This window comes from Sardina pilchardus, chromosome 6 (assembly GCF_963854185.1).
Source record: "Sardina pilchardus chromosome 6, fSarPil1.1, whole genome shotgun sequence".
NCBI classification, from domain to species: Eukaryota; Metazoa; Chordata; class Actinopteri; order Clupeiformes; family Clupeidae; genus Sardina; species Sardina pilchardus.
The window spans coordinates 30981278-31006787 of NC_084999.1; the positions used below are offsets into that span (position 1 = coordinate 30981278).

At 39.5% G+C, this 25510-nt stretch overlaps 81 non-coding genes across 81 annotated transcripts; all 81 read left to right on the forward strand.

The window, feature by feature from the left end:
* Nucleotides 1–143: 143 nt before the first annotated feature.
* On the forward strand, nt 144–214 carry trnag-ccc (transfer RNA glycine (anticodon CCC)). Its single transcript has one exon. It is a non-coding gene; the product is annotated as a tRNA-Gly (tRNA).
* A 192-nt stretch (nt 215–406) lies between these two features.
* trnag-ccc (transfer RNA glycine (anticodon CCC)) lies at nt 407–477 on the forward strand. Its single transcript has one exon. It is a non-coding gene; the product is annotated as a tRNA-Gly (tRNA).
* Nucleotides 478–672: 195 nt separating this feature from the next.
* Nucleotides 673–743, forward strand: trnag-ccc (transfer RNA glycine (anticodon CCC)). The gene has a single exon. It is a non-coding gene; the product is annotated as a tRNA-Gly (tRNA).
* A 188-nt stretch (nt 744–931) lies between these two features.
* On the forward strand, nt 932–1002 carry trnag-ccc (transfer RNA glycine (anticodon CCC)). The gene has a single exon. It is a non-coding gene; the product is annotated as a tRNA-Gly (tRNA).
* Nucleotides 1003–1320: 318 nt separating this feature from the next.
* trnag-ccc (transfer RNA glycine (anticodon CCC)) lies at nt 1321–1391 on the forward strand. The gene has a single exon. It is a non-coding gene; the product is annotated as a tRNA-Gly (tRNA).
* A 192-nt stretch (nt 1392–1583) lies between these two features.
* trnag-ccc (transfer RNA glycine (anticodon CCC)) lies at nt 1584–1653 on the forward strand. Its single transcript has one exon. It is a non-coding gene; the product is annotated as a tRNA-Gly (tRNA).
* A 192-nt stretch (nt 1654–1845) lies between these two features.
* On the forward strand, nt 1846–1916 carry trnag-ccc (transfer RNA glycine (anticodon CCC)). The gene has a single exon. It is a non-coding gene; the product is annotated as a tRNA-Gly (tRNA).
* Nucleotides 1917–2104: 188 nt separating this feature from the next.
* On the forward strand, nt 2105–2175 carry trnag-ccc (transfer RNA glycine (anticodon CCC)). Its single transcript has one exon. It is a non-coding gene; the product is annotated as a tRNA-Gly (tRNA).
* Nucleotides 2176–2629: 454 nt separating this feature from the next.
* trnag-ccc (transfer RNA glycine (anticodon CCC)) lies at nt 2630–2700 on the forward strand. The gene has a single exon. It is a non-coding gene; the product is annotated as a tRNA-Gly (tRNA).
* A 195-nt stretch (nt 2701–2895) lies between these two features.
* On the forward strand, nt 2896–2966 carry trnag-ccc (transfer RNA glycine (anticodon CCC)). Its single transcript has one exon. It is a non-coding gene; the product is annotated as a tRNA-Gly (tRNA).
* A 195-nt stretch (nt 2967–3161) lies between these two features.
* trnag-ccc (transfer RNA glycine (anticodon CCC)) lies at nt 3162–3232 on the forward strand. The gene has a single exon. It is a non-coding gene; the product is annotated as a tRNA-Gly (tRNA).
* A 1660-nt stretch (nt 3233–4892) lies between these two features.
* Nucleotides 4893–4963, forward strand: trnag-ccc (transfer RNA glycine (anticodon CCC)). Its single transcript has one exon. It is a non-coding gene; the product is annotated as a tRNA-Gly (tRNA).
* A 192-nt stretch (nt 4964–5155) lies between these two features.
* trnag-ccc (transfer RNA glycine (anticodon CCC)) lies at nt 5156–5226 on the forward strand. Its single transcript has one exon. It is a non-coding gene; the product is annotated as a tRNA-Gly (tRNA).
* A 192-nt stretch (nt 5227–5418) lies between these two features.
* Nucleotides 5419–5489, forward strand: trnag-ccc (transfer RNA glycine (anticodon CCC)). Its single transcript has one exon. It is a non-coding gene; the product is annotated as a tRNA-Gly (tRNA).
* Nucleotides 5490–5684: 195 nt separating this feature from the next.
* On the forward strand, nt 5685–5755 carry trnag-ccc (transfer RNA glycine (anticodon CCC)). The gene has a single exon. It is a non-coding gene; the product is annotated as a tRNA-Gly (tRNA).
* A 195-nt stretch (nt 5756–5950) lies between these two features.
* On the forward strand, nt 5951–6021 carry trnag-ccc (transfer RNA glycine (anticodon CCC)). Its single transcript has one exon. It is a non-coding gene; the product is annotated as a tRNA-Gly (tRNA).
* Nucleotides 6022–6335: 314 nt separating this feature from the next.
* trnag-ccc (transfer RNA glycine (anticodon CCC)) lies at nt 6336–6406 on the forward strand. Its single transcript has one exon. It is a non-coding gene; the product is annotated as a tRNA-Gly (tRNA).
* Nucleotides 6407–6598: 192 nt separating this feature from the next.
* On the forward strand, nt 6599–6669 carry trnag-ccc (transfer RNA glycine (anticodon CCC)). Its single transcript has one exon. It is a non-coding gene; the product is annotated as a tRNA-Gly (tRNA).
* A 195-nt stretch (nt 6670–6864) lies between these two features.
* trnag-ccc (transfer RNA glycine (anticodon CCC)) lies at nt 6865–6935 on the forward strand. Its single transcript has one exon. It is a non-coding gene; the product is annotated as a tRNA-Gly (tRNA).
* Nucleotides 6936–7249: 314 nt separating this feature from the next.
* On the forward strand, nt 7250–7320 carry trnag-ccc (transfer RNA glycine (anticodon CCC)). The gene has a single exon. It is a non-coding gene; the product is annotated as a tRNA-Gly (tRNA).
* Nucleotides 7321–7512: 192 nt separating this feature from the next.
* Nucleotides 7513–7583, forward strand: trnag-ccc (transfer RNA glycine (anticodon CCC)). The gene has a single exon. It is a non-coding gene; the product is annotated as a tRNA-Gly (tRNA).
* A 192-nt stretch (nt 7584–7775) lies between these two features.
* On the forward strand, nt 7776–7846 carry trnag-ccc (transfer RNA glycine (anticodon CCC)). The gene has a single exon. It is a non-coding gene; the product is annotated as a tRNA-Gly (tRNA).
* A 195-nt stretch (nt 7847–8041) lies between these two features.
* On the forward strand, nt 8042–8112 carry trnag-ccc (transfer RNA glycine (anticodon CCC)). The gene has a single exon. It is a non-coding gene; the product is annotated as a tRNA-Gly (tRNA).
* Nucleotides 8113–8307: 195 nt separating this feature from the next.
* Nucleotides 8308–8378, forward strand: trnag-ccc (transfer RNA glycine (anticodon CCC)). The gene has a single exon. It is a non-coding gene; the product is annotated as a tRNA-Gly (tRNA).
* A 314-nt stretch (nt 8379–8692) lies between these two features.
* trnag-ccc (transfer RNA glycine (anticodon CCC)) lies at nt 8693–8763 on the forward strand. Its single transcript has one exon. It is a non-coding gene; the product is annotated as a tRNA-Gly (tRNA).
* Nucleotides 8764–8955: 192 nt separating this feature from the next.
* Nucleotides 8956–9026, forward strand: trnag-ccc (transfer RNA glycine (anticodon CCC)). Its single transcript has one exon. It is a non-coding gene; the product is annotated as a tRNA-Gly (tRNA).
* A 314-nt stretch (nt 9027–9340) lies between these two features.
* trnag-ccc (transfer RNA glycine (anticodon CCC)) lies at nt 9341–9411 on the forward strand. Its single transcript has one exon. It is a non-coding gene; the product is annotated as a tRNA-Gly (tRNA).
* A 192-nt stretch (nt 9412–9603) lies between these two features.
* trnag-ccc (transfer RNA glycine (anticodon CCC)) lies at nt 9604–9674 on the forward strand. Its single transcript has one exon. It is a non-coding gene; the product is annotated as a tRNA-Gly (tRNA).
* A 192-nt stretch (nt 9675–9866) lies between these two features.
* Nucleotides 9867–9937, forward strand: trnag-ccc (transfer RNA glycine (anticodon CCC)). Its single transcript has one exon. It is a non-coding gene; the product is annotated as a tRNA-Gly (tRNA).
* A 195-nt stretch (nt 9938–10132) lies between these two features.
* On the forward strand, nt 10133–10203 carry trnag-ccc (transfer RNA glycine (anticodon CCC)). Its single transcript has one exon. It is a non-coding gene; the product is annotated as a tRNA-Gly (tRNA).
* Nucleotides 10204–10517: 314 nt separating this feature from the next.
* On the forward strand, nt 10518–10588 carry trnag-ccc (transfer RNA glycine (anticodon CCC)). The gene has a single exon. It is a non-coding gene; the product is annotated as a tRNA-Gly (tRNA).
* A 192-nt stretch (nt 10589–10780) lies between these two features.
* Nucleotides 10781–10851, forward strand: trnag-ccc (transfer RNA glycine (anticodon CCC)). Its single transcript has one exon. It is a non-coding gene; the product is annotated as a tRNA-Gly (tRNA).
* A 192-nt stretch (nt 10852–11043) lies between these two features.
* Nucleotides 11044–11114, forward strand: trnag-ccc (transfer RNA glycine (anticodon CCC)). Its single transcript has one exon. It is a non-coding gene; the product is annotated as a tRNA-Gly (tRNA).
* Nucleotides 11115–11309: 195 nt separating this feature from the next.
* Nucleotides 11310–11380, forward strand: trnag-ccc (transfer RNA glycine (anticodon CCC)). The gene has a single exon. It is a non-coding gene; the product is annotated as a tRNA-Gly (tRNA).
* A 314-nt stretch (nt 11381–11694) lies between these two features.
* trnag-ccc (transfer RNA glycine (anticodon CCC)) lies at nt 11695–11765 on the forward strand. Its single transcript has one exon. It is a non-coding gene; the product is annotated as a tRNA-Gly (tRNA).
* Nucleotides 11766–11957: 192 nt separating this feature from the next.
* On the forward strand, nt 11958–12028 carry trnag-ccc (transfer RNA glycine (anticodon CCC)). Its single transcript has one exon. It is a non-coding gene; the product is annotated as a tRNA-Gly (tRNA).
* Nucleotides 12029–12223: 195 nt separating this feature from the next.
* On the forward strand, nt 12224–12294 carry trnag-ccc (transfer RNA glycine (anticodon CCC)). The gene has a single exon. It is a non-coding gene; the product is annotated as a tRNA-Gly (tRNA).
* Nucleotides 12295–12608: 314 nt separating this feature from the next.
* trnag-ccc (transfer RNA glycine (anticodon CCC)) lies at nt 12609–12679 on the forward strand. Its single transcript has one exon. It is a non-coding gene; the product is annotated as a tRNA-Gly (tRNA).
* Nucleotides 12680–12871: 192 nt separating this feature from the next.
* On the forward strand, nt 12872–12942 carry trnag-ccc (transfer RNA glycine (anticodon CCC)). The gene has a single exon. It is a non-coding gene; the product is annotated as a tRNA-Gly (tRNA).
* Nucleotides 12943–13137: 195 nt separating this feature from the next.
* On the forward strand, nt 13138–13208 carry trnag-ccc (transfer RNA glycine (anticodon CCC)). Its single transcript has one exon. It is a non-coding gene; the product is annotated as a tRNA-Gly (tRNA).
* Nucleotides 13209–13403: 195 nt separating this feature from the next.
* Nucleotides 13404–13474, forward strand: trnag-ccc (transfer RNA glycine (anticodon CCC)). The gene has a single exon. It is a non-coding gene; the product is annotated as a tRNA-Gly (tRNA).
* A 196-nt stretch (nt 13475–13670) lies between these two features.
* trnag-ccc (transfer RNA glycine (anticodon CCC)) lies at nt 13671–13741 on the forward strand. Its single transcript has one exon. It is a non-coding gene; the product is annotated as a tRNA-Gly (tRNA).
* Nucleotides 13742–14055: 314 nt separating this feature from the next.
* On the forward strand, nt 14056–14126 carry trnag-ccc (transfer RNA glycine (anticodon CCC)). Its single transcript has one exon. It is a non-coding gene; the product is annotated as a tRNA-Gly (tRNA).
* A 192-nt stretch (nt 14127–14318) lies between these two features.
* On the forward strand, nt 14319–14389 carry trnag-ccc (transfer RNA glycine (anticodon CCC)). Its single transcript has one exon. It is a non-coding gene; the product is annotated as a tRNA-Gly (tRNA).
* A 195-nt stretch (nt 14390–14584) lies between these two features.
* On the forward strand, nt 14585–14655 carry trnag-ccc (transfer RNA glycine (anticodon CCC)). Its single transcript has one exon. It is a non-coding gene; the product is annotated as a tRNA-Gly (tRNA).
* Nucleotides 14656–14969: 314 nt separating this feature from the next.
* Nucleotides 14970–15040, forward strand: trnag-ccc (transfer RNA glycine (anticodon CCC)). Its single transcript has one exon. It is a non-coding gene; the product is annotated as a tRNA-Gly (tRNA).
* Nucleotides 15041–15232: 192 nt separating this feature from the next.
* On the forward strand, nt 15233–15303 carry trnag-ccc (transfer RNA glycine (anticodon CCC)). The gene has a single exon. It is a non-coding gene; the product is annotated as a tRNA-Gly (tRNA).
* Nucleotides 15304–15495: 192 nt separating this feature from the next.
* trnag-ccc (transfer RNA glycine (anticodon CCC)) lies at nt 15496–15566 on the forward strand. Its single transcript has one exon. It is a non-coding gene; the product is annotated as a tRNA-Gly (tRNA).
* Nucleotides 15567–15761: 195 nt separating this feature from the next.
* trnag-ccc (transfer RNA glycine (anticodon CCC)) lies at nt 15762–15832 on the forward strand. Its single transcript has one exon. It is a non-coding gene; the product is annotated as a tRNA-Gly (tRNA).
* Nucleotides 15833–16146: 314 nt separating this feature from the next.
* trnag-ccc (transfer RNA glycine (anticodon CCC)) lies at nt 16147–16217 on the forward strand. Its single transcript has one exon. It is a non-coding gene; the product is annotated as a tRNA-Gly (tRNA).
* A 192-nt stretch (nt 16218–16409) lies between these two features.
* trnag-ccc (transfer RNA glycine (anticodon CCC)) lies at nt 16410–16480 on the forward strand. The gene has a single exon. It is a non-coding gene; the product is annotated as a tRNA-Gly (tRNA).
* Nucleotides 16481–16794: 314 nt separating this feature from the next.
* On the forward strand, nt 16795–16865 carry trnag-ccc (transfer RNA glycine (anticodon CCC)). Its single transcript has one exon. It is a non-coding gene; the product is annotated as a tRNA-Gly (tRNA).
* A 192-nt stretch (nt 16866–17057) lies between these two features.
* On the forward strand, nt 17058–17128 carry trnag-ccc (transfer RNA glycine (anticodon CCC)). The gene has a single exon. It is a non-coding gene; the product is annotated as a tRNA-Gly (tRNA).
* Nucleotides 17129–17323: 195 nt separating this feature from the next.
* Nucleotides 17324–17394, forward strand: trnag-ccc (transfer RNA glycine (anticodon CCC)). The gene has a single exon. It is a non-coding gene; the product is annotated as a tRNA-Gly (tRNA).
* A 195-nt stretch (nt 17395–17589) lies between these two features.
* Nucleotides 17590–17660, forward strand: trnag-ccc (transfer RNA glycine (anticodon CCC)). The gene has a single exon. It is a non-coding gene; the product is annotated as a tRNA-Gly (tRNA).
* A 314-nt stretch (nt 17661–17974) lies between these two features.
* Nucleotides 17975–18045, forward strand: trnag-ccc (transfer RNA glycine (anticodon CCC)). The gene has a single exon. It is a non-coding gene; the product is annotated as a tRNA-Gly (tRNA).
* Nucleotides 18046–18237: 192 nt separating this feature from the next.
* On the forward strand, nt 18238–18308 carry trnag-ccc (transfer RNA glycine (anticodon CCC)). Its single transcript has one exon. It is a non-coding gene; the product is annotated as a tRNA-Gly (tRNA).
* Nucleotides 18309–18503: 195 nt separating this feature from the next.
* On the forward strand, nt 18504–18574 carry trnag-ccc (transfer RNA glycine (anticodon CCC)). Its single transcript has one exon. It is a non-coding gene; the product is annotated as a tRNA-Gly (tRNA).
* Nucleotides 18575–18769: 195 nt separating this feature from the next.
* Nucleotides 18770–18840, forward strand: trnag-ccc (transfer RNA glycine (anticodon CCC)). Its single transcript has one exon. It is a non-coding gene; the product is annotated as a tRNA-Gly (tRNA).
* Nucleotides 18841–19154: 314 nt separating this feature from the next.
* Nucleotides 19155–19225, forward strand: trnag-ccc (transfer RNA glycine (anticodon CCC)). Its single transcript has one exon. It is a non-coding gene; the product is annotated as a tRNA-Gly (tRNA).
* A 192-nt stretch (nt 19226–19417) lies between these two features.
* On the forward strand, nt 19418–19488 carry trnag-ccc (transfer RNA glycine (anticodon CCC)). The gene has a single exon. It is a non-coding gene; the product is annotated as a tRNA-Gly (tRNA).
* A 192-nt stretch (nt 19489–19680) lies between these two features.
* trnag-ccc (transfer RNA glycine (anticodon CCC)) lies at nt 19681–19751 on the forward strand. Its single transcript has one exon. It is a non-coding gene; the product is annotated as a tRNA-Gly (tRNA).
* Nucleotides 19752–19946: 195 nt separating this feature from the next.
* On the forward strand, nt 19947–20017 carry trnag-ccc (transfer RNA glycine (anticodon CCC)). The gene has a single exon. It is a non-coding gene; the product is annotated as a tRNA-Gly (tRNA).
* A 314-nt stretch (nt 20018–20331) lies between these two features.
* trnag-ccc (transfer RNA glycine (anticodon CCC)) lies at nt 20332–20402 on the forward strand. Its single transcript has one exon. It is a non-coding gene; the product is annotated as a tRNA-Gly (tRNA).
* Nucleotides 20403–20594: 192 nt separating this feature from the next.
* trnag-ccc (transfer RNA glycine (anticodon CCC)) lies at nt 20595–20665 on the forward strand. The gene has a single exon. It is a non-coding gene; the product is annotated as a tRNA-Gly (tRNA).
* Nucleotides 20666–20979: 314 nt separating this feature from the next.
* trnag-ccc (transfer RNA glycine (anticodon CCC)) lies at nt 20980–21050 on the forward strand. The gene has a single exon. It is a non-coding gene; the product is annotated as a tRNA-Gly (tRNA).
* Nucleotides 21051–21242: 192 nt separating this feature from the next.
* trnag-ccc (transfer RNA glycine (anticodon CCC)) lies at nt 21243–21313 on the forward strand. The gene has a single exon. It is a non-coding gene; the product is annotated as a tRNA-Gly (tRNA).
* A 195-nt stretch (nt 21314–21508) lies between these two features.
* Nucleotides 21509–21579, forward strand: trnag-ccc (transfer RNA glycine (anticodon CCC)). Its single transcript has one exon. It is a non-coding gene; the product is annotated as a tRNA-Gly (tRNA).
* A 195-nt stretch (nt 21580–21774) lies between these two features.
* Nucleotides 21775–21845, forward strand: trnag-ccc (transfer RNA glycine (anticodon CCC)). The gene has a single exon. It is a non-coding gene; the product is annotated as a tRNA-Gly (tRNA).
* A 314-nt stretch (nt 21846–22159) lies between these two features.
* trnag-ccc (transfer RNA glycine (anticodon CCC)) lies at nt 22160–22230 on the forward strand. The gene has a single exon. It is a non-coding gene; the product is annotated as a tRNA-Gly (tRNA).
* Nucleotides 22231–22422: 192 nt separating this feature from the next.
* trnag-ccc (transfer RNA glycine (anticodon CCC)) lies at nt 22423–22493 on the forward strand. Its single transcript has one exon. It is a non-coding gene; the product is annotated as a tRNA-Gly (tRNA).
* Nucleotides 22494–22688: 195 nt separating this feature from the next.
* Nucleotides 22689–22759, forward strand: trnag-ccc (transfer RNA glycine (anticodon CCC)). Its single transcript has one exon. It is a non-coding gene; the product is annotated as a tRNA-Gly (tRNA).
* Nucleotides 22760–22954: 195 nt separating this feature from the next.
* trnag-ccc (transfer RNA glycine (anticodon CCC)) lies at nt 22955–23025 on the forward strand. The gene has a single exon. It is a non-coding gene; the product is annotated as a tRNA-Gly (tRNA).
* A 314-nt stretch (nt 23026–23339) lies between these two features.
* Nucleotides 23340–23410, forward strand: trnag-ccc (transfer RNA glycine (anticodon CCC)). Its single transcript has one exon. It is a non-coding gene; the product is annotated as a tRNA-Gly (tRNA).
* Nucleotides 23411–23602: 192 nt separating this feature from the next.
* Nucleotides 23603–23673, forward strand: trnag-ccc (transfer RNA glycine (anticodon CCC)). Its single transcript has one exon. It is a non-coding gene; the product is annotated as a tRNA-Gly (tRNA).
* A 192-nt stretch (nt 23674–23865) lies between these two features.
* On the forward strand, nt 23866–23936 carry trnag-ccc (transfer RNA glycine (anticodon CCC)). Its single transcript has one exon. It is a non-coding gene; the product is annotated as a tRNA-Gly (tRNA).
* A 195-nt stretch (nt 23937–24131) lies between these two features.
* trnag-ccc (transfer RNA glycine (anticodon CCC)) lies at nt 24132–24202 on the forward strand. The gene has a single exon. It is a non-coding gene; the product is annotated as a tRNA-Gly (tRNA).
* Nucleotides 24203–24516: 314 nt separating this feature from the next.
* trnag-ccc (transfer RNA glycine (anticodon CCC)) lies at nt 24517–24587 on the forward strand. Its single transcript has one exon. It is a non-coding gene; the product is annotated as a tRNA-Gly (tRNA).
* Nucleotides 24588–24779: 192 nt separating this feature from the next.
* On the forward strand, nt 24780–24850 carry trnag-ccc (transfer RNA glycine (anticodon CCC)). The gene has a single exon. It is a non-coding gene; the product is annotated as a tRNA-Gly (tRNA).
* A 314-nt stretch (nt 24851–25164) lies between these two features.
* On the forward strand, nt 25165–25235 carry trnag-ccc (transfer RNA glycine (anticodon CCC)). Its single transcript has one exon. It is a non-coding gene; the product is annotated as a tRNA-Gly (tRNA).
* Nucleotides 25236–25427: 192 nt separating this feature from the next.
* On the forward strand, nt 25428–25498 carry trnag-ccc (transfer RNA glycine (anticodon CCC)). The gene has a single exon. It is a non-coding gene; the product is annotated as a tRNA-Gly (tRNA).
* The last annotated feature ends 12 nt before the right edge of the window (nt 25499–25510 follow it).

Below are 25510 nucleotides of genomic sequence, written 5' to 3' on the forward strand. Positions count from 1 at the left end.
CCACACCTTTCACTGTAATCATCTAAAGACGCATCAAAAAAAAGGCTGTCATCATATACTATCAAACATCTTTTCTTCTCTTCCACTTGTGAAAAGCACCCTATAGATTGTTTCGAAAATCACATTACTCTATGTCTTTTCAAGCACCAGTAGTGTAGTGGTATCATACAAGATTCCCATTCTTGTGACCCGGGTTCGATTCCCGGCTGGTGCAGATCTTTGATGTGACGGAAATTTCAGAATAATCTTGCTGCAGAAATCTACCACACCTTTCACTGTAATCATCTAAAGAGGCATTGAAAAAAAGGCTGTCATCATATACCATCAAACATCTTTTCTTCTCTTCCACTTGTGAAAAGCACCCTATAGATTATTTGGAAAATCACATTCCTCTCTATCTTGTCAAGCACCAGTAGTGTGGTGGTATCATACAAGATTCCCATTCTTGTGACCCGGGTTCGATTCCCGGCTGGTGCAGACCTATGATGTGACGGAAATGTCAAAATAATCTTGCTGCAGAAATCTACCACACCTTTCACTGTAATCATCTAAAAAGGCATTGAAAAAAGAAAGGTTGTCATCATATACCATCAAACATTTTCTCTTCTCTTCCACTCGTGAAAAGCACCCTGTAGATTGTTTCGAAAATCACATTACTCTATGTCTTTTCAAGCACCAGTAGCGTAGTGGTATCATACAAAATTCCCATTCTTGTGACCCGGGTTCGATTCCCGGCTGGTGCAGATCTTTGATGTGACGAAAATGTCAAAATAATCTTGCTGCAGAAATCTACCACACCTTTCACTGTAATCATCTAAAGAGGCATCGAAAAAAAGGCTGTCATCATATACCATCATCTTTTCTTCTCTTCCACTTGTGAAAAGCACCCTATAGATTGTTTCGAAAATCACATCACTCTTTGTCTTTTCAAGCACCAGTAGTGTAGTGGTATCATACAAGATTCCCATTCTTGTGACCCGGGTTCAATTCCTGGCTGGTGCAGACCTTTCATGTGACGGAAACGTCAATACAACTACTTTATTACGGGTGACTTTTCCTTCCGAAAGGCTCTTAATTATGCTCAATGAACAAACAACAACTGAGTGTTTTGGAAGATTCCATTGCTATGCTACTCGTGAATGTGAAAATAAAAACAATCTTACCACAGAAATCTACCACACCTTTCACTGTTACCATCTAAAAGAGTTAATGAAAAAAGTAAGGCTGTCTTCATACCATCGAAAATCTTTTCTTCTCGTTCACTTGTGAAAAGCACCCTATAGATTGTGTGGAATATCACATTCCTCTATATCTTATCAAGCATCAGTAGTGTAGTGGTATCATACAAGATTCCCATTCTTGTGACCCGTGTTCGATTCCCAGCTGGTGCAGACCTTTCATGCGACGGAAATGTCTATATAATCTTAATGCAGAAATCTACAACACCTTTCAATGTTATCATCTAAAGAGGCATCAAAAAAAAGGCTGTCATCATATACCATCAAAGATCTTTTCTTCTCTTCCACTTGTGAAAAGCACCCTATAGATTGTGTGGAATATCACATTCCTCTATAACTGATCAAGCACCAGTAGTGTAGTGGTATCATACAAGATTCCCATTCTTGTGACCCGGTTCGATTCCCGGCTGGTGCAGACCTTTGATGCGACGGAAATGTCTATATAATCTTAATGCAGAAATCTACAGCACCTTTCACTGTTATCATCTAATGAGGCATCGAAAAAAAGGCTGTCATCATATACCATCAAACATCTTTTCTTCTCTTCCGCTTGTGAAAAGCACCCTATAGATTATTTGGAAAATCACATTACTCTATATCTTATCAAGCACCAGTAGTGTAGTGGTATCATACAAGATTCCCATTCTTGTGACCCGGGTTCGATTCCCGGCTGGTGCAGATCTTTGATGTGACGGAAATGTCAGAATGATCTTGCTGCAGAAATCTACCACACCTTTCACTGTAATCATATAAAGAGGCATCGAAAAAAAGGCTGTCATCATATACCATCAAACATCTTTTCTTCTCTTCCACTTGTGAAAAGCACCCTATTATTAGGAAAATCACATTCCTCTATATCTTGTCAAGCACCATTACTGTAGTGGTATCATACAAGATTCCCATTCTTGTGACCCGGGTTCGATTCCCGGCTGGTGCAGATCTTTGATGTGACGGAAATGTCAGAATGATCTTGCTGCAGAAATCTACCACACCTTTCACTGTAATCATCTAAAGAGGCATCGAAAAAAAGGCTGTCATCATATACCATCAAACATCTTTTCTTCTCTTCCACTTGTGAAAAGCACCCTATTATTTGGAAAATCACATTCCTCTATATCTTGTCAAGCACCATTACTGTAGTGGTATCATACAAGATTCCCATTCTTGTCATCCAGGTTCGATTCCCGGCTGGTGCAGACCTATGATTTAACGGAAATGTCAAAACAATCTTGCTGCAGAAATCTACCACACCTTTCACTGTAATCATCTAAAGAGGCATTGAAAAAAGAAAGGTTGTCATCATATACCATCAAACATTTTTTCTTCTCTTCCACTCGTGAAAAGCACCCTATAGATTGCTTCAAAAATCACATTACTCTATGTCTTTTCAAGCACCAGTAGTGTAGTGGTATCATACAAGATTCCCATTCTTGTGACCCGAGTTCGATTCCCGGCTGGTGCAGACCTTTGATGTGACGGAAATGTCAAAATAATCTTACTGCAGAAATCTACCACATCTTTCACTGTAATCATCTAAAAAGGCATTGAAAAAAGAAAGGTTGTCATCATATACCATCAAACATCTTTTCTTCTCTTCCACTTGTGAAAAGCACCCTATAGATTATTTGGAAAATCACATTCCTCTATATCTTATCAAGCACCAGTAATGTAGTGGTATCATACAAGATTCCCATTCTTGTGACCCGGGTTCAATTCCCGGCTGGTGCAGACCTTTGATGTGACGTAAATGTCAAAATAATCTTGCTGCAGAAATCTACCACACCTTTCACTGTAATCATCTAAAAAGGCATTGAAAAAAGAAAGGTTGTCATCATATACCATCAAACATTTTCTCTTCTCTTCCACTCGTGAAAAGCACCCTGTAGATTATTTGGAAAATCACATTCCTCTATATCTTGTCAAGCACCAGTATTGTAGTGGTATCATACAAGATTCCCATTCTTGTGACCCGGGTTCGATTCCCGGCTGGTGCAGATCTTTGATGTGACGGAAATGTCAAAATAATCTTGCTGCAGAAATCTACCACACCTTTCACTGTAATCATCTAAAGAGGCATCGAAAAAAAGGCTGTCGTCATATACCATCATCTTTTCTTCTCTTCCACTTGTGAAAAGCACCCTATAGATTGTTTGGAAAATCACATCACTCTTTGTCTTTTCAAGATACAAGATTCCCATTCTTGTGACCCGGGTTCGATTCCCGGCTGGTGCAGACCTTTCATGTGACGGAAACGTCAATACAACTACAACTACTACGTGTGACTTTTCCTTCCGAAAGGCTCTTAATTATGCTCAATGAACAAACCACAACTGAGTGTTTTGGAAGATTCCATTGCTATGCTACTCGTGAATGTGAAAATAAAAACAATCTTACCACAGAAATCTACCACACCTTTCACTGTTACCATCTAAAAGAGTTAATGAAAAAAGTAGGGCTGTCTTCATACCATCGAAAATCTTTTCTTCTCATTCACTTGTGAAAAACACCCTATAGATTGTGTGGAATATCACATTCCTCTATATCTTATTGTGGCATTGTGGGAAATTTGCCTTGGACTACGCCACCCCAGGAATTGTCATAAGGCCCCAGGGACACCCCAAACACACTTACAGGTCACACAAGTTCGTTTGACTGAATGAGCAGAGACAAGGTTTACAAAAAATATAATATAATTTATTGACAGGAAGTCTATTCCAGGCTTAGGCTTGGTTCTAGGGAACTTAGGGGAGGGATACAACATCCTCAACCAAGAGGCAAGCCAGAGTGCTCCACAATATGACACATAAGCTAGGTGAAATAAGTCATTCATAGGCACAGCAAAGCACAGCACACAATGCACACTTTAAGGGGGTTCCCCCATTTAGCCCAGCAAGGAACAGAAAGAAATACATACAATACACTAAATGAAAGCAAAAGACTAAACACAAACGAGTTCATTGGTGCCACAGTCCTCGGCCTCCGTGGTACAGCTCACAATGTCGGAAACAGCGGGGCCAACAGGGAGAGACTGGAGCCGTCCAAACCAGTCTCCTCGACTGACCCACCGAACCAGCGTTGCCCCAGCACAGGGAGAACAGACAGGCATCACAGACACACAAGACAACATGAAACGACCACACAGAAACAGCAGAACAGAAGAGCCTTATCGGTTGGCTGCCACCCGATGTTCAGGCCTGCAGAAGTGGAGAACAAGAAATACACTGAGCTTCAATATATTAGCAAACGATGACTGGGTTGGGCAAAAACTGAGGCCTACCATCTCACGTAGAATGTAGACCACCAGTCAGCGGAAACTCTATAGCAGTTTGTGGCCAGCAGTCCTTTACGGATTTACAGGGATCCAGTGCACAGGCGAGTGAATCCAAAAGCATGGCCACTGCTAACGTAACCTTGCTCATTTGTTGCAGCGGCAAACAAATAGCCAACCTAGCTTGAAACTCAGGGAAGAAACTGGGGTGGCAGCCAACCAGTGCCCAGGGCTCAGACCTATGAGGACAGGTCTGCTCCCCACTTATAGAGCACCAGCAGCCAGTCCTGGTGCTAGCAATCAGGGCAACGAGGGGGAGGGGCCAGAGGAATGAGTCAATTGGCATAAACAATTATACCAATCAGTTCACCCTGCTACGTTATCAAGCACCAGTAGTGTAGTGGTATCATACAAGTTTCCCGTTCTTGTGACCCGGGTTCGATTCCCGGCTGGTGCAGACCTTTCATGCGACGGAAATGTCTATATAATCTTAATGCAGAAATCTACAAAACCTTTCAATGTTATCATCTAAAGAGGCATCGAAAAAAAGGCTGTCATCATATACCATCAAAGATCTTTTCTTCTCTTCCACTTGTGAAAAGCACCCTATAGATTGTGTGGAATATCACATTCCTCTATATCTGATCAAGCACCAGTAGTGTAGTGGTATCATACAAGATTCCCATTCTTGTGACCCGGGTTCGATTCCCGGCTGGTGCAGACCTATGATGTGACGGAAATGTCAAAATAATCTTAATGCAGAAATCTACAACACCTTTCACTGTTATCATCTAAAGAGGCATCGAAAAAAAGGCTGTCATCATATACCATCAAACATCTTTTCTTCTCTTCCACTTGTGAAAAGCACCCTATAGATTATTTGGAAAATCACATTACTCTATACCTTATCAAGCACCAGTAGTGTAGTGGTATCATACAAGATTCCCATTCTTGTGACCCGGGTTCGATTCCCGGCTGGTGCAGACCTTTGATGTGACGGAAATGGCAAGATAATCTTGCTGCAGAAATCTACCACACCTTTCACTGTAATCATCTAAAAAGGCATTGAAAAAAGAAAGGTTGTCATCATATACCATCAAACATTTTCTCTTCTCTTCCACTCGTGAAAAGCACCCTGTAGATTGTTTCGAAAATCACATTACTCTATGTCTTCGCAAGCACCAGTAGTGTAGTGGTATCATACAAGATTCCCATTCTTGTGACCCGGGTTCGATTCCCGGCTGGTGCAGACCTTTGATGTGACGGAAATGTCAAAATAACCTTGCTGCAGAAATCTACCACACCTTGCACTGTAATCATCTAAAAAGGCATTGAAAAAAGAAAGGTTGTCAACATATACCATCAAACATTTTCTCTTCTCTTCCACTGGTGAAAAGCACCCTGTAGATTGTTTTGAAAATCACATTACTCTATGTCTTTTGAAGCACCAGTAGTGTAGTGGTATCATACAAGATTCCCATTCTTGTGACCCCGGTTCGATTCCCGGCTGGTGCAGACCTTTCATGTGACGTAAACATCAATACAACTACTTTATTACGTGTGACTTTTCCTTCCGAAACGCTCTTTATGCTCAATGAACAAACAACAACTGAGTGTTTTGGAAGATTCCATTGCTATGCTACTCGTGAATGTGAAAATAAAAACAATCTTACCACAGAAATCTACCACACCTTTCACTGTTACCATCTAAAGAGTTAATGCAAAAAGTAAGGCTGTCTTCATACCATCGAAAATCTTTTCTATTCTTTCACTTGTGAAAAGCACCCTATAGATTATTTGGAAAATCACATTACTCTATATCTTATCAAGCACCAGTAGTGTAGTGGTATCATACAAGATTCCCATTCTTGTGACCCGGGTTCGATTCCCGGCTGGTGCAGATCTTTGATGTGACGGAAATGTCAGAATAATCTTGCTGCAGAAATCTACCACACCTTTCACTGTAATCATCTAAAGAGGCATCGAAAAAAAGGCTGTCATCATATACCATCAAACATCTTTTCTTCTCTTCCACTTGTGAAAAGCACCCTATAGATTATTTGGAAAATCACATTCCTCTATATCTTGTCAAGCACCAGTAGTGTAGTGGTATCATACAAGATTCCCATTCTTGTGACCCGGGTTCGATTCCCGGCTGGTGCAGACCTATGATGTGACGGAAATGTCAAAATAATCTTGCTGCAGAAATCTACCACAACTTTCACTGTAATCATCTAAAAAGGCATTGAAAAAAGAAAGGTTGTCATCATATACCATCAAACATTTTCTCTTCTCTTCCACTCGTGAAAAGCACCCTGTAGATTGTTTCGAAAATCACATTACTCTATGTCTTTTGAAGCACCAGTAGTGTAGTGGTATCATACAAGATTCCCATTCTTGTGACCCGGGTTCGATTCCCGGCTGGTGCAGACCTTTCACGTGACGGAAACATCAATACAACTACTTTATTACGTGTGACTTTTCCTTCCGAAAGGCTCTTTATGCTCAATGAACAAACAACAACTGAGTGTTTTGGAAGATTCCATTGCTATGCTACTCGTGAATGTGAAAATAAAAACAATCTTACCACAGAAATCTACCACACCTTTAACTGTTACCATCTAAAGAGTTAATGCAAAAAGTAAGGCTGTCTTCATACTATCGAAAATCTTTTCTATTCTTTCACTTGTGAAAAGCACCCTATAGATTGTGTGGAATATCACATTCCTCTATATCTTATCAAGCACCAGTAGTGTAGTGGTATCATACAAGATTCCCATTCTTGTGACCCGGGTTCGATTCCCGGCTGGTGCAGACCTTTAATGCGACGGAAATGTATATATAATCTTAATGCAGAAATCTACAACACCTTTCACTGTTATCATCTAAAGAGGCATCGAAAAAAAGGCTGTCATCATATACCATCAAACATCTTTTCTTCTCTTCCACTTGTGAAAAGCACCCTATAGATTATTTGGAAAATCACATTACTCTATATCTTATCAAGCACCAGTAGTGTAGTGGTATCATACAAGATTCCCATTCTTGTGACCCGGGTTCGATTCCCGGCTGGTGCAGATCTTTGATGTGACGGAAATGTCAGAATAATCTTGCTGCAGAAATCTACCACACCTTTCACTGTAATCATCTAAAGAGGCATCGAAAAAAAGGCTGTCATCATATACCATCAAACATCTTTTCTTCTCTTCCACTTGTGAAAAGCACCCTATAGATTATTTGGAAAATCACATTCCTCTATATCTTGTCAAGCACCAGTAGTGTAGTGGTATCATACAAGATTCCCATTCTTGTGACCCGGGTTCGATTCCCGGCTGGTGCAGACCTATGATGTGACGGAAATGTCAAAATAATCTTGCTGCAGAAATCTACCACACCTTTCACTGTAATCATCTAAAAAGGCATTGAAAAAAGAAAGGTTGTCATCATATACCATCAAACATTTTCTCTTCTCTTCCACTCGTGAAAAGCACCCTGTAGATTGTTTCGAAAATCACATTACTCTATGTCTTTTGAAGCACCAGTAGTGTAGTGGTATCATACAAGATTCCCATTCTTGTGACCCGGGTTCGATTCCCGGCTGGTGCAGACCTTTCATGTGACGGAAATGTCAAAATAACCTTGCTGCAGAAATCTACCACACCTTGCACTGTAATCATCTAAAAAGGCATTGAAAAAAGAAAGGTTGTCAACATATACCATCAAACATTTTCTCTTCTCTTCCACTGGTGAAAAGCACCCTGTAGATTGTTTTGAAAATCACATTACTCTATGTCTTTTGAAGCACCAGTAGTGTAGTGGTATCATACAAGATTCCCATTCTTGTGACCCCGGTTCGATTCCCGGCTGGTGCAGACCTTTCATGTGACGTAAACATCAATACAACTACTTTATTACGTGTGACTTTTCCTTCCGAAAGGCTCTTTATGCTCAATGAACAAACAACAACTGAGTGTTTTGGAAGATTCCATTGCTATGCTACTCGTGAATGTGAAAATAAAAACAATCTTACCACAGAAATCTACCACACCTTTCACTGTTACCATCTAAAGAGTTAATGCAAAAAGTAAGGCTGTCTTCATACCATCGAAAATCTTTTCTATTCTTTCACTTGTGAAAAGCACCCTATAGATTATTTGGAAAATCACATTACTCTATATCTTATCAAGCACCAGTAGTGTAGTGGTATCATACAAGATTCCCATTCTTGTGACCCGGGTTCGATTCCCGGCTGGTGCAGATCTTTGATGTGACGGAAATGTCAGAATAATCTTGCTGCAGAAATCTACCACACCTTTCACTGTAATCATCTAAAGAGGCATCGAAAAAAAGGCTGTCATCATACACCATCAAACATCTTTTCTTCTCTTCCACTTGTGAAAAGCACCCTATAGATTATTTGGAAAATCACATTCCTCTATATCTTGTCAAGCACCAGTAGTGTAGTGGTATCATACAAGATTCCCATTCTTGTGACCCGGGTTCGATTCCCGGCTGGTGCAGACCTTTCACGTGACGGAAACATCAATACAACTACTTTATTACGTGTGACTTTTCCTTCCGAAAGGCTCTTTATGCTCAATGAACAAACAACAACTGAGTGTTTTGGAAGATTCCATTGCTATGCTACTCGTGAATGTGAAAATAAAAACAATCTTACCACAGAAATCTACCACACCTTTAACTGTTACCATCTAAAGAGTTAATGCAAAAAGTAAGGCTGTCTTCATACTATCGAAAATCTTTTCTATTCTTTCACTTGTGAAAAGCACCCTATAGATTGTGTGGAATATCACATTCCTCTATATCTTATCAAGCACCAGTAGTGTAGTGGTATCATACAAGATTCCCATTCTTGTGACCCGGGTTCGATTCCCGGCTGGTGCAGACCTTTAATGCGACGGAAATGTATATATAATCTTAATGCAGAAATCTACAACACCTTTCACTGTTATCATCTAAAGAGGCATCGAAAAAAAGGCTGTCATCATATACCATCAAACATCTTTTCTTCTCTTCCACTTGTGAAAAGCACCCTATAGATTATTTGGAAAATCACATTACTCTATATCTTATCAAGCACCAGTAGTGTAGTGGTATCATACAAGATTCCCATTCTTGTGACCCGGGTTCGATTCCCGGCTGGTGCAGATCTTTGATGTGACGGAAATGTCAGAATAATCTTGCTGCAGAAATCTACCACACCTTTCACTGTAATCATCTAAAGAGGCATCGAAAAAAAGGCTGTCATCATATACCATCAAACATCTTTTCTTCTCTTCCACTTGTGAAAAGCACCCTATAGATTATTTGGAAAATCACATTCCTCTATATCTTGTCAAGCACCAGTAGTGTAGTGGTATCATACAAGATTCCCATTCTTGTGACCCGGGTTCGATTCCCGGCTGGTGCAGAACTATGATGTGACGGAAATGTCAAAATAATCTTGCTGCAGAAATCTACCACACCTTTCACTGTAATCATCTAAAAAGGCATTGAAAAAAGAAAGGTTGTCATCATATACCATCAAACATTTTCTCTTCTCTTCCACTCGTGAAAAGCACCCTGTAGATTGTTTCGAAAATCACATTACTCTATGTCTTTTGAAGCACCAGTAGTGTAGTGGTATCATACAAGATTCCCATTCTTGTGACCCGGGTTCGATTCCCGGCTGGTGCAGACCTTTCACGTGACGGAAACATCAATACAACTATTTTATTACGTGTGACTTTTCCTTCCGAAAGGCTCTTTATGCTCAATGAACAAACAACAACTGAGTGTTTTGGAAGATTCCATTGCTATGCTACTCGTGAATGTGAAAATAAAAACAATCTTACCACAGAAATCTACCACACCTTTAACTGTTACCATCTAAAGAGTTAATGCAAAAAGTAAGGCTGTCTTCATACTATCGAAAATCTTTTCTATTCTTTCACTTGTGAAAAGCACCCTATAGATTGTGTGGAATATCACATTCCTCTATATCTTATCAAGCACCAGTAGTGTAGTGGTATCATACAAGATTCCCATTCTTGTGACCCGGGTTCGATTCCCGGCTGGTGCAGACCTTTAATGCGACGGAAATGTATATATAATCTTAATGCAGAAATCTACAACACCTTTCACTGTTATCATCTAAAGAGGCATCGAAAAAAAGGCTGTCATCATATACCATCAAACATCTTTTCTTCTCTTCCACTTGTGAAAAGCACCCTATAGATTATTTGGAAAATCACATTACTCTATATCTTATCAAGCACCAGTAGTGTAGTGGTATCATACAAGATTCCCATTCTTGTGACCCGGGTTCGATTCCCGGCTGGTGCAGATCTTTGATGTGACGGAAATGTCAGAATAATCTTGCTGCAGAAATCTACCACACCTTTCACTGTAATCATCTAAAGAGGCATCGAAAAAAAGGCTGTCATCATATACCATCAAACATCTTTTCTTCTCTTCCACTTGTGAAAAGCACCCTATAGATTATTTGGAAAATCACATTCCTCTATATCTTGTCAAGCAACAGTAGTGTAGTGGTATCATACAAGATTCCCATTCTTGTGACCCGGGTTCGATTCCCGGCTGGTGCAGAACTATGATGTGACGGAAATGTCAAAATAATCTTGCTGCAGAAATCTACCACACCTTTCACTGTAATCATCTAAAAAGGCATTGAAAAAAGAAAGGTTGTCATCATATACCATCAAACATTTTCTCTTCTCTTCCACTCGTGAAAAGCACCCTGTAGATTGTTTCGAAAATCACATTACTCTATGTCTTTTGAAGCACCAGTAGTGTAGTGGTATCATACAAGATTCCCATTCTTGTGACCCGGGTTCGATTCCCGGCTGGTGCAGACCTTTCATGTGACGGAAACATCAATACAACTACTTTATTACGTGTGACTTTTCCTTCCGAAAGGCTCTTTATGCTCAATGAACAAACAACAACTGAGTGTTTTGGAAGATTCCATTGCTATGCTACTCGTGAATGTGAAAATAAAAACAATCTTACCACAGAAATCTACCACACCTTTCACTGTTACCATCTAAAGAGTTAATGCAAAAAGTAAGGCTGTCTTCATACCATCGAAAATCTTTTCTATTCTTTCACTTGTGAAAAGCACCCTATAGATTGTGTGGAATATCACATTCCTCTATATCTTATCAAGCACCAGTAGTGTAGTGGTATCATACAAGATTCCCATTCTTGTGACCCGGGTTCGATTCCCGGCTGGTGCAGACCTTTAATGCGACGGAAATGTCTATATAATCTTAATGCAGAAATCTACAACACCTTTCACTGTTATCATCTAAAGAGGCATCGAAAAAAAGGCTGTCATCATATACCATCAAAGATCTTTTCTTCTCTTCCACTTGTGAAAAGCACCCTATAGATTATTTGGAAAATCACATTACTCTATACCTTATCAAGCACCAGTAGTGTAGTGGTATCATACAAGATTCCCATTCTTGTGACCCGGGTTCGATTCCCGGCTGGTGCAGACCTTTCATGTGACGGAAATGTCAAAATAACCTTGCTGCAGAAATCTACCACACCTTGCACTGTAATCATCTAAAAAGGCATTGAAAAAAGAAAGGTTGTCAACATATACCATCAAACATTTTCTCTTCTCTTCCACTGGTGAAAAGCACCCTGTAGATTGTTTTGAAAATCACATTACTCTATGTCTTTTGAAGCACCAGTAGTGTAGTGGTATCATACAAGATTCCCATTCTTGTGACCCCGGTTCGATTCCCGGCTGGTGCAGACCTTTCATGTGACGTAAACATCAATACAACTACTTTATTACGTGTGACTTTTCCTTCCGAAAGGCTCTTTATGCTCAATGAACAAACAACAACTGAGTGTTTTGGAAGATTCCATTGCTATGCTACTCGTGAATGTGAAAATAAAAACAATCTTACCACAGAAATCTACCACACCTTTCACTGTTACCATCTAAAGAGTTAATGCAAAAAGTAAGGCTGTCTTCATACCATCGAAAATCTTTTCTATTCTTTCACTTGTGAAAAGCACCCTATAGATTATTTGGAAAATCACATTACTCTATATCTTATCAAGCACCAGTGGTGTAGTGGTATCATACAAGATTCCCATTCTTGTGACCCGGGTTCGATTCCCGGCTGGTGCAGATCTTTGATGTGACGGAAATGTCAGAATAATCTTGCTGCAGAAATCTACCACACCTTTCACTGTAATCATCTAAAGAGGCATCGAAAAAAAGGCTGTCATCATATACCATCAAACATCTTTTCTTCTCTTCCAGTTGTGAAAAGCACCCTATAGATTATTTGGAAAATCACATTCCTCTATAACTTGTCAAGCACCAGTAGTGTAGTGGTATCATACAAGATTCCCATTCTTGTGACCCGGGTTCGATTCCCGGCTGGTGCAGACCTATGATGTGACGGAAATGTCAAAATAATCTTGCTGCAGAAATCTACCACAACTTTCACTGTAATCATCTAAAAAGGCATTGAAAAAAGAAAGGTTGTCATCATATACCATCAAACATTTTCTCTTCTCTTCCACTCGTGAAAAGCACCCTGTAGATTGTTTCGAAAATCACATTACTCTATGTCTTCTCAAGCACCAGTAGTGTAGTGGTATCATACAAGATTCCCATTCTTGTGACCCGGGTTCGATTCCCGGCTGGTGCAGACCTTTGATGTGACGGAAATGTCAAAATAATCTTGCTGCAGAAATCTACCACACCTTTCACTGTAATCATCTAAAAAGGCATTGAAAAAAGAAAGGTTGTCAACATATACCATCAAACATTTTCATTTCTCTTCCACTCGTGAAAAGCACCCTGTAGATTGTTTTGAAAATCACATTACTCTATGTCTTTTGAAGCACCAGTAGTGTAGTGGTATCATACAAGATTCCCATTCTTGTGACCCGGGTTCGATTCCCGGCTGGTGCAGACCTTTGATGTGACGGAAATGTCAAAATAATCTTGCTGCAGAAATCTACCACACCTTGCACTGTAATCATCTAAAAAGGCATTGAAAAAAGAAAGGTTGTCAACATATACCATCAAACATTTTTCTCTTCTCTTCCACTCGTGAAAAGCACCCTGTAGATTGTTTTGAAAATCACATTACTCTATGTCTTTTGAAGCACCAGTAGTGTAGTGGTATCATACAAGATTCCCATTCTTGTGACCCGGGTTCGATTCCCGGCTGGTGCAGACCTTTCATGTGACGGAAACATCAATACAACTACTTTATTACGTGTGACTTTTCCTTCCGAAAGGCTCTTTATGCTCAATGAACAAACAACAACTGAGTGTTTTGGAAGATTCCATTGCTATGCTACTCGTGAATGTGAAAATAAAAACAATCTTACCACAGAAATCTACCACACCTTTCACTGTTACCATCTAAAGAGTTAATGCAAAAAGTAAGGCTGTCTTCATACCATCGAAAATCTTTTCTATTCTTTCACTTGTGAAAAGCACCCTATAGATTATTTGGAAAATCACATTACTCTATATCTTATCAAGCACCAGTAGTGTAGTGGTATCATACAAGATTCCCATTCTTGTGACCCGGGTTCGATTCCCGGCTGGTGCAGATCTTTGATGTGACGGAAATGTCAGAATAATCTTGCTGCAGAAATCTACCACACCTTTCACTGTAATCATCTAAAGAGGCATCGAAAAAAAGGCTGTCATCATACACCATCAAACATCTTTTCTTCTCTTCCACTTGTGAAAAGCACCCTATAGATTATTTGGAAAATCACATTCCTCTATATCTTGTCAAGCACCAGTAGTGTAGTGGTATCATACAAGATTCCCATTCTTGTGACCCGGGTTCGATTCCCGGCTGGTGCAGACCTATGATGTGTCGGAAATGTCAAAATAATCTTGCTGCAGAAATCTACCACAACTTTCACTGTAATCATCTAAAAAGGCATTGAAAAAAGAAAGGTTGTCATCATATACCATCAAACATTTTCTCTTCTCTTCCACTCGTGAAAAGCACCCTGTAGATTGTTTCGAAAATCACATTACTCTATGTCTTTTGAAGCACCAGTAGTGTAGTGGTATCATACAAGATTCCCATTCTTGTGACCCGGGTTCGATTCCCGGCTGGTGCAGACCTTTCACGTGACGGAAACATCAATACAACTACTTTATTACGTGTGACTTTTCCTTCCGAAAGGCTCTTTATGCTCAATGAACAAACAACAACTGAGTGTTTTGGAAGATTCCATTGCTATGCTACTCGTGAATGTGAAAATAAAAACAATCTTACCACAGAAATCTACCACACCTTTAACTGTTACCATCTAAAGAGTTAATGCAAAAAGTAAGGCTGTCTTCATACTATCGAAAATCTTTTCTATTCTTTCACTTGTGAAAAGCACCCTATAGATTGTGTGGAATATCACATTCCTCTATATCTTATCAAGCACCAGTAGTGTAGTGGTATCATACAAGATTCCCATTCTTGTGACCCGGGTTCGATTCCCGGCTGGTGCAGACCTTTAATGCGACGGAAATGTATATATAATCTTAATGCAGAAATCTACAACACCTTTCACTGTTATCATCTAAAGAGGCATCGAAAAAAAGGCTGTCATCATATACCATCAAACATCTTTTCTTCTCTTCCACTTGTGAAAAGCACCCTATAGATTATTTGGAAAATCACATTACTCTATATCTTATCAAGCACCAGTAGTGTAGTGGTATCATACAAGATTCCCATTCTTGTGACCCGGGTTCGATTCCCGGCTGGTGCAGATCTTTGATGTGACGGAAATGTCAGAATAATCTTGCTGCAGAAATCTACCACACCTTTCACTGTAATCATCTAAAGAGGCATCGAAAAAAAGGCTGTCATCATATACCATCAAACATCTTTTCTTCTCTTCCACTTGTGAAAAGCACCCTATAGATTATTTGGAAAATCACATTCCTCTATATCTTGTCAAGCACCAGTAGTGTAGTGGTATCATACAAGATTCCCATTCTTGTGACCCGGGTTCGATTCCCGGCTGGTGCAGAACTATGATGTGACGGAAATGTCAAAATAATCTTGCTGCAGAAATCTACCACACCTTTCACTGTAATCATCTAAAAAGGCATTGAAAAAAGAAAGGTTGTCATCATATACCATCAAACATTTTCTCTTCTCTTCCACTCGTGAAAAGCACCCTGTAGATTGTTTCGAAAATCACATTACTCTATGTCTTTTGAAGCACCAGTAGTGTAGTGGTATCATACAAGATTCCCATTCTTGTGACCCGGGTTCGATTCCCGGCTGGTGCAGACCTTTCACGTGACGGAAACATCAATACAACTACTTTATTACGTGTGACTTTTCCTTCCGAAAGGCTCTTTATGCTCAATGAACAAACAACAACTGAGTGTTTTGGAAGATTCCATTGCTATGCTACTCGTGAATGTGAAAATAAAAACAATCTTACCACAGAAATCTACCACACCTTTAACTGTTACCATCTAAAGAGTTAATGCAAAAAGTAAGGCTGTCTTCATACTATCGAAAATCTTTTCTATTCTTTCACTTGTGAAAAGCACCCTATAGATTGTGTGGAATATCACATTCCTCTATATCTTATCAAGCACCAGTAGTGTAGTGGTATCATACAAGATTCCCATTCTTGTGACCCGGGTTCGATTCCCGGCTGGTGCAGACCTTTAATGCGACGGAAATGTATATATAATCTTAATGCAGAAATCTACAACACCTTTCACTGTTATCATCTAAAGAGGCATCGAAAAAAAGGCTGTCATCATATACCATCAAACATCTTTTCTTCTCTTCCACTTGTGAAAAGCACCCTATAGATTATTTGGAAAATCACATTACTCTATATCTTATCAAGCACCAGTAGTGTAGTGGTATCATACAAGATTCCCATTCTTGTGACCCGGGTTCGATTCCCGGCTGGTGCAGACCTTTCATGTGACGGAAACATCAATACAACTACTTTATTACGTGTGACTTTTCCTTCCGAAAGGCTCTTTATGCTCAATGAACAAACAACAACTGAGTGTTTTGGAAGATTCCATTGCTATGCTACTCGTGAATGTGAAAATAAAAACAATCTTACCACAGAAATCTACCACACCTTTCACTGTTACCATCTAAAGAGTTAATGCAAAAAGTAAGGCTGTCTTCATACCATCGAAAATCTTTTCTATTCTTTCACTTGTGAAAAGCACCCTATAGATTGTGTGGGATATCACATTCCTCTATATCTTATCAAGCACCAGTAGTGTAGTGGTATCATACAAGATTCCCATTCTTGTGACCCGGGTTCGATTCCCGGCTGGTGCAGACCTTTAATGCGACGGAAATGTCTATATAATCTTAATGCAGAAATCTACAACACCTTTCACTGTTATCATCTAAAGAGGCATCGAAAAAAAGGCTGTCATCATATACCATCAAACATCTTTTCTTCTCTTCCACTTGTGAAAAGCACCCTATAGATTATTTGGAAAATCACATTACTCTATACCTTATCAAGCACCAGTAGTGTAGTGGTATCATACAAGATTCCCATTCTTGTGACCCGGGTTCGATTCCCGGCTGGTGCAGACCTTTGATGTGACGGAAATGGCAAGATAATCTTGCTGCAGAAATCTACCACACCTTTCACTGTAATCATCTAAAAAGGCATTGAAAAAAGAAAGGTTGTCATCATATACCATCAAACATTTTCTCTTCTCTTCCACACGTGAAAAGCACCCTGTAGATTGTTTCGAAAATCACATTACTCTATGTCTTCGCAAGCACCAGTAGTGTAGTGGTATCATACAAGATTCCCATTCTTGTGACCCGGGTTCGATTCCCGGCTGGTGCAGACCTTTGATGTGACGGAAATGTCAAAATAATCTTGCTGCAGAAATCTACCACACCTTTCACTGTAATCATCTAAAAAGGCATTGAAAAAAGAAAGGTTGTCAACATATACCATCAAACATTTTCTCTTCTCTTCCACTGGTGAAAAGCACCCTGTAGATTGTTTTGAAAATCACATTACTCTATGTCTTTTGAAGCACCAGTAGTGTAGTGGTATCATACAAGATTCCCATTCTTGTGACCCCGGTTCGATTCCCGGCTGGTGCAGACCTTTCATGTGACGTAAACATCAATACAACTACTTTATTACGTGTGACTTTTCCTTCCGAAAGGCTCTTTATGCTCAATGAACAAACAACAACTGAGTGTTTTGGAAGATTCCATTGCTATGCTACTCGTGAATGTGAAAATAAAAACAATCTTACCACAGAAATCTACCACACCTTTCACTGTTACCATCTAAAGAGTTAATGCAAAAAGTAAGGCTGTCTTCATACCATCGAAAATCTTTTCTATTCTTTCACTTGTGAAAAGCACCCTATAGATTATTTGGAAAATCACATTACTCTATATCTTATCAAGCACCAGTAGTGTAGTGGGATCATACAAGATTCCCATTCTTGTGACCCGGGTTCGATTCCCGGCTGGTGCAGATCTTTGATGTGACGGAAATGTCAGAATAATCTTGCTGCAGAAATCTACCACACCTTTCACTGTAATCATCTAAAGAGGCATCGAAAAAAAGGCTGTCATCATATACCATCAAACATCTTTTCTTCTCTTCCACTTGTGAAAAGCACCCTATAGATTATTTGGAAAATCACATTCCTCTATAACTTGTCAAGCACCAGTAGTGTAGTGGTATCATACAAGATTCCCATTCTTGTGACCCGGGTTCGATTCCCGGCTGGTGCAGACCTATGATGTGACGGAAATGTCAAAATAATCTTGCTGCAGAAATCTACCACAACTTTCACTGTAATCATCTAAAAAGGCATTGAAAAAAGAAAGGTTGTCATCATATACCATCAAACATTTTCTCTTCTCTTCCACTCGTGAAAAGCACCCTGTAGATTGTTTCGAAAATCACATTACTCTATGTCTTCTCAAGCACCAGTAGTGTAGTGGTATCATACAAGATTCCCATTCTTGTGACCCGGGTTCGATTCCCGGCTGGTGCAGACCTTTGATGTGACGGAAATGTCAAAATAATCTTGCTGCAGAAATCTACCACACCTTTCACTGTAATCATCTAAAAAGGCATTGAAAAAAGAAAGGTTGTCAACATATACCATCAAACATTTTCATTTCTCTTCCACTCGTGAAAAGCACCCTGTAGATTGTTTTGAAAATCACATTACTCTATGTCTTTTGAAGCACCAGTAGTGTAGTGGTATCATACAAGATTCCCATTCTTGTGACCCGGGTTCGATTCCCGGCTGGTGCAGACCTTTCATGTGACAGAAACATCAATACAACTACTTTATTACGTGTGACTTTTCCTTCCGAAAGGCTCTTTATGCTCAATGAACAAACAACAACTGAGTGTTTTGGAAGATTCCATTGCTATGCTACTCGTGAATGTGAAAATAAAAACAATCTTACCACAGAAATCTACCACACCTTTCACTGTTACCATCTAAAGAGTTAATGCAAAAAGTAAGGCTGTCTTCATACCATCGAAAATCTTTTCTATTCTTTCACTTGTGAAAAGCACCCTATAGATTGTGTGGAATATCACATTCCTCTATATCTTATCAAGCACCAGTAGTGTAGTGGTATCATACAAGATTCCCATTCTTGTGACCCGGGTTCGATTCCCGGCTGGTGCAGACCTTTAATGCGACGGAAATGTATATATAATCTTAATGCAGAAATCTACAACACCTTTCACTGTTATCATCTAAAGAGGCATCGAAAAAAAGGCTGTCATCATATACCATCAAACATCTTTTCTTCTCTTCCACTTGTGAAAAGCACCCTATAGATTATTTGGAAAATCACATTACTCTATATCTTATCAAGCACCAGTAGTGTAGTGGTATCATACAAGATTCCCATTCTTGTGACCCGGGTTCGATTCCCGGCTGGTGCAGATCTTTGATGTGACGGAAATGTCAGAATAATCTTGCTGCAGAAATCTACCACACCTTTCACTGTAATCATCTAAAGAGGCATCGAAAAAAAGGCTGTCATCATATACCATCAAACATCTTTTCTTCTCTTCCACTTGTGAAAAGCACCCTATAGATTATTTGGAAAATCACATTCCTCTATATCTTGTCAAGCACCAGTAGTGTAGTGGTATCATACAAGATTCCCATTCTTGTGACCCGGGTTCGATTCCCGGCTGGTGCAGAACTATGATGTGACGGAAATGTCAAAATAATCTTGCTGCAGAAATCTACCACACCTTTCACTGTAATCATCTAAAAAGGCATTGAAAAAAGAAAGGTTGTCATCATATACCATCAAACATTTTCTCTTCTCTTCCACTCGTGAAAAGCACCCTGTAGATTGTTTCGAAAATCACATTACTCTATGTCTTTTGAAGCACCAGTAGTGTAGTGGTATCATACAAGATTCCCATTCTTGTGACCCGGGTTCGATTCCCGGCTGGTGCAGACCTTTCACGTGACGGAAACATCAATACAACTACTTTATTACGTGTGACTTTTCCTTCCGAAAGGCTCTTTATGCTCAATGAACAAACAACAACTGAGTGTTTTGGAAGATTCCATTGCTATGCTACTCGTGAATGTGAAAATAAAAACAATCTTACCACAGAAATCTACCACACCTTTAACTGTTACCATCTAAAGAGTTAATGCAAAAAGTAAGGCTGTCTTCATACTATCGAAAATCTTTTCTATTCTTTCACTTGTGAAAAGCACCCTATAGATTGTGTGGAATATCACATTCCTCTATATCTTATCAAGCACCAGTAGTGTAGTGGTATCATACAAGATTCCCATTCTTGTGACCCGGGTTCGATTCCCGGCTGGTGCAGACCTTTAATGCGACGGAAATGTATATATAATCTTAATGCAGAAATCTACAACACCTTTCACTGTTATCATCTAAAGAGGCATCGAAAAAAAGGCTGTCATCATATACCATCAAACATCTTTTCTTCTCTTCCACTTGTGAAAAGCACCCTATAGATTATTTGGAAAATCACATTACTCTATATCTTATCAAGCACCAGTAGTGTAGTGGTATCATACAAGATTCCCATTCTTGTGACCCGGGTTCGATTCCCGGCTGGTGCAGACCTTTCATGTGACGGAAACATCAATACAACTACTTTATTACGTGTGACTTTTCCTTCCGAAAGGCTCTTTATGCTCAATGAACAAACAACAACTGAGTGTTTTGGAAGATTCCATTGCTATGCTACTCGTGAATGTGAAAATAAAAACAATCTTACCACAGAAATCTACCACACCTTTCACTGTTACCATCTAAAGAGTTAATGCAAAAAGTAAGGCTGTCTTCATACCATCGAAAATCTTTTCTATTCTTTCACTTGTGAAAAGCACCCTATAGATTGTGTGGGATATCACATTCCTCTATATCTTATCAAGCACCAGTAGTGTAGTGGTATCATACAAGATTCCCATTCTTGTGACCCGGGTTCGATTCCCGGCTGGTGCAGACCTTTAATGCGACGGAAATGTCTATATAATCTTAATGCAGAAATCTACAACACCTTTCACTGTTATCATCTAAAGAGGCATCGAAAAAAAGGCTGTCATCATATACCATCAAACATCTTTTCTTCTCTTCCACTTGTGAAAAGCACCCTATAGATTATTTGGAAAATCACATTACTCTATACCTTATCAAGCACCAGTAGTGTAGTGGTATCATACAAGATTCCCATTCTTGTGACCCGGGTTCGATTCCCGGCTGGTGCAGACCTTTGATGTGACGGAAATGGCAAGATAATCTTGCTGCAGAAATCTACCACACCTTTCACTGTAATCATCTAAAAAGGCATTGAAAAAAGAAAGGTTGTCATCATATACCATCAAACATTTTCTCTTCTCTTCCACACGTGAAAAGCACCCTGTAGATTGTTTCGAAAATCACATTACTCTATGTCTTCGCAAGCACCAGTAGTGTAGTGGTATCATACAAGATTCCCATTCTTGTGACCCGGGTTCGATTCCCGGCTGGTGCAGACCTTTGATGTGACGGAAATGTCAAAATAATCTTGCTGCAGAAATCTACCACACCTTTCACTGTAATCATCTAAAAAGGCATTGAAAAAAGAAAGGTTGTCAACATATACCATCAAACATTTTCTCTTCTCTTCCACTGGTGAAAAGCACCCTGTAGATTGTTTTGAAAATCACATTACTCTATGTCTTTTGAAGCACCAGTAGTGTAGTGGTATCATACAAGATTCCCATTCTTGTGACCCCGGTTCGATTCCCGGCTGGTGCAGACCTTTCATGTGACGTAAACATCAATACAACTACTTTATTACGTGTGACTTTTCCTTCCGAAAGGCTCTTTATGCTCAATGAACAAACAACAACTGAGTGTTTTGGAAGATTCCATTGCTATGCTACTCGTGAATGTGAAAATAAAAACAATCTTACCACAGAAATCTACCACACCTTTCACTGTTACCATCTAAAGAGTTAATGCAAAAAGTAAGGCTGTCTTCATACCATCGAAAATCTTTTCTATTCTTTCACTTGTGAAAAGCACCCTATAGATTATTTGGAAAATCACATTACTCTATATCTTATCAAGCACCAGTAGTGTAGTGGGATCATACAAGATTCCCATTCTTGTGACCCGGGTTCGATTCCCGGCTGGTGCAGATCTTTGATGTGACGGAAATGTCAGAATAATCTTGCTGCAGAAATCTACCACACCTTTCACTGTAATCATCTAAAGAGGCATCGAAAAAAAGGCTGTCATCATATACCATCAAACATCTTTTCTTCTCTTCCACTTGTGAAAAGCACCCTATAGATTATTTGGAAAATCACATTCCTCTATAACTTGTCAAGCACCAGTAGTGTAGTGGTATCATACAAGATTCCCATTCTTGTGACCCGGGTTCGATTCCCGGCTGGTGCAGACCTATGATGTGACGGAAATGTCAAAATAATCTTGCTGCAGAAATCTACCACAACTTTCACTGTAATCATCTAAAAAGGCATTGAAAAAAGAAAGGTTGTCATCATATACCATCAAACATTTTCTCTTCTCTTCCACTCGTGAAAAGCACCCTGTAGATTGTTTCGAAAATCACATTACTCTATGTCTTCTCAAGCACCAGTAGTGTAGTGGTATCATACAAGATTCCCATTCTTGTGACCCGGGTTCGATTCCCGGCTGGTGCAGACCTTTGATGTGACGGAAATGTCAAAATAATCTTGCTGCAGAAATCTACCACACCTTTCACTGTAATCATCTAAAAAGGCATTGAAAAAAGAAAGGTTGTCAACATATACCATCAAACATTTTCATTTCTCTTCCACTCGTGAAAAGCACCCTGTAGATTGTTTTGAAAATCACATTACTCTATGTCTTTTGAAGCACCAGTAGTGTAGTGGTATCATACAAGATTCCCATTCTTGTGACCCGGGTTCGATTCCCGGCTGGTGCAGACCTTTCATGTGACGGAAACATCAATACAACTACTTTATTACGTGTGACTTTTCCTTCCGAAAGGCTCTTTATGCTCAATGAACAAACAACAACTGAGTGTTTTGGAAGATTCCATTGCTATGCTACTCGTGAATGTGAAAATAAAAACAATCTTACCACAGAAATCTACCACACCTTTCACTGTTACCATCTAAAGAGTTAATGCAAAAAGTAAGGCTGTCTTCATACCATCGAAAATCTTTTCTATTCTTTCACTTGTGAAAAGCACCCTATAGATTGTGTGGAATATCACATTCCTCTATATCTTATCAAGCACCAGTAGTGTAGTGGTATCATACAAGATTCCCATTCTTGTGACCCGGGTTCGATTCCCGGCTGGTGCAGACCTTTAATGCGACGGAAATGTATATATAATCTTAATGCAGAAATCTACAACACCTTTCACTGTTATCATCTAAAGAGGCATCGAAAAAAAGGCTGTCATCATATACCATCAAACATCTTTTCTTCTCTTCCACTTGTGAAAAGCACCCTATAGATTATTTGGAAAATCACATTACTCTATATCTTATCAAGCACCAGTAGTGTAGTGGTATCATACAAGATTCCCATTCTTGTGACCCGGGTTCGATTCCCGGCTGGTGCAGATCTTTGATGTGACGGAAATGTCAGAATAATCTTGCTGCAGAAATCTACCACACCTTTCACTGTAATCATCTAAAGAGGCATCGAAAAAAAGGCTGTCATCATATACCATCAAACATCTTTTCTTCTCTTCCACTTGTGAAAAGCACCCTATAGATTATTTGGAAAATCACATTCCTCTATATCTTGTCAAGCACCAGTAGTGTAGTGGTATCATACAAGATTCCCATTCTTGTGACCCGGGTTCGATTCCCGGCTGGTGCAGAACTATGATGTGACGGAAATGTCAAAATAATCTTGCTGCAGAAATCTACCACACCTTTCACTGTAATCATCTAAAAAGGCATTGAAAAAAGAAAGGTTGTCATCATATACCATCAAACATTTTCTCTTCTCTTCCACTCGTGAAAAGCACCCTGTAGATTGTTTCGAAAATCACATTACTCTATGTCTTTTGAAGCACCAGTAGTGTAGTGGTATCATACAAGATTCCCATTCTTGTGACCCGGGTTCGATTCCCGGCTGGTGCAGACCTTTCACGTGACGGAAACATCAATACAACTACTTTATTACGTGTGACTTTTCCTTCCGAAAGGCTCTTTATGCTCAATGAACAAACAACAACTGAGTGTTTTGGAAGATTCCATTGCTATGCTACTCGTGAATGTGAAAATAAAAACAATCTTACCACAGAAATCTACCACACCTTTAACTGTTACCATCTAAAGAGTTAATGCAAAAAGTAAGGCTGTCTTCATACTATCGAAAATCTTTTCTATTCTTTCACTTGTGAAAAGCACCCTATAGATTGTGTGGAATATCACATTCCTCTATATCTTATCAAGCACCAGTAGTGTAGTGGTATCATACAAGATTCCCATTCTTGTGACCCGGGTTCGATTCCCGGCTGGTGCAGACCTTTAATGCGACGGAAATGTATATATAATCTTAATGCAGAAATCTACAACACCTTTCACTGTTATCATCTAAAGAGGCATCGAAAAAAAGGCTGTCATCATATACCATCAAACATCTTTTCTTCTCTTCCACTTGTGAAAAGCACCCTATAGATTATTTGGAAAATCACATTACTCTATATCTTATCAAGCACCAGTAGTGTAGTGGTATCATACAAGATTCCCATTCTTGTGACCCGGGTTCGATTCCCGGCTGGTGCAGACCTTTCATGTGACGGAAACATCAATACAACTACTTTATTACGTGTGACTTTTCCTTCCGAAAGGCTCTTTATGCTCAATGAACAAACAACAACTGAGTGTTTTGGAAGATTCCATTGCTATGCTACTCGTGAATGTGAAAATAAAAACAATCTTACCACAGAAATCTACCACACCTTTCACTGTTACCATCTAAAGAGTTAATGCAAAAAGTAAGGCTGTCTTCATACCATCGAAAATCTTTTCTATTCTTTCACTTGTGAAAAGCACCCTATAGATTGTGTGGGATATCACATTCCTCTATATCTTATCAAGCACCAGTAGTGTAGTGGTATCATACAAGATTCCCATTCTTGTGACCCGGGTTCGATTCCCGGCTGGTGCAGACCTTTAATGCGACGGAAATGTCTATATAATCTTAATGCAGAAATCTACAACACCTTTCACTGTTATCATCTAAAGAGGCATCGAAAAAAAGGCTGTCATCATATACCATCAAACATCTTTTCTTCTCTTCCACTTGTGAAAAGCACCCTATAGATTATTTGGAAAATCACATTACTCTATACCTTATCAAGCACCAGTAGTGTAGTGGTATCATACAAGATTCCCATTCTTGTGACCCGGGTTCGATTCCCGGCTGGTGCAGACCTTTGATGT